Source organism: Nerophis ophidion, linkage group LG20 (assembly GCF_033978795.1).
Source record: "Nerophis ophidion isolate RoL-2023_Sa linkage group LG20, RoL_Noph_v1.0, whole genome shotgun sequence".
Taxonomy (NCBI): domain Eukaryota; kingdom Metazoa; phylum Chordata; class Actinopteri; order Syngnathiformes; family Syngnathidae; genus Nerophis; species Nerophis ophidion.
The window spans coordinates 4969745-4970597 of NC_084630.1; positions in this window are offsets into that span (position 1 = coordinate 4969745).

Below are 853 nucleotides of genomic sequence, written 5' to 3' on the forward strand. Positions count from 1 at the left end.
GCACAAACCACGAAATCCTCATATCTGATCCCACATCAGGGCAAAAATAAAAACTCAACCCAATGGAAACAATGTGAAACCTTTGAAGGGATCGATCGCAGGTGATCGGTGAACTGGATGAATGGATATGGTTAAAAATGTGTGAGTCCAGACCACAGAGCGGCCAGCAGGGGATCCTCCTGCATGAAGACAAGTCAGCAGCACAGAGACGTCATCAACTGATACAGGAGTGGTCTATCTATGGAAATTGATTCATGGCCACCTAAAAAGTCTCTCCACATACGAGAGGGGGACAGAGCAGAAAAGAGAGAAGGCAGATCAACTGGTCTAACAAATGGGTGTATTTAAAAGCTGGGGTGTATAAATGTTTTATATATATATATATATATATACTTTTACATATATTATATGCATGTGTGTATATATATATTTATATAGACAATTTTGTGTGTATGTATATATTGTGTATATATTATGTATATATACATACATTCATATACATATATACACACACACATAAAATATATATGTGTATGTATATACACATACACACAAATTTGTACACACGTTTGAATTGTTTTCCAATTAAAACCAATTACCATGATTTGACAAATGTGTTAATGGACACTATTTCTTTTTTAAAAGACATAAAAATATATATATATTTTTTAATTTTGCCTATAAATTTTTTTTTGTAAAAGCTAGATCTCGGCCTTAACAGCAACTCTTACCTGAAATGTTTTCAAGTCACTATATATTTAAATTCCTACTCTTATGCAGGGATGTAATCTGCTTGTGCATGTTTGACGTCAAAGTGACGTGACCAAAATACTTGAAAAGCAAACAAAATCGA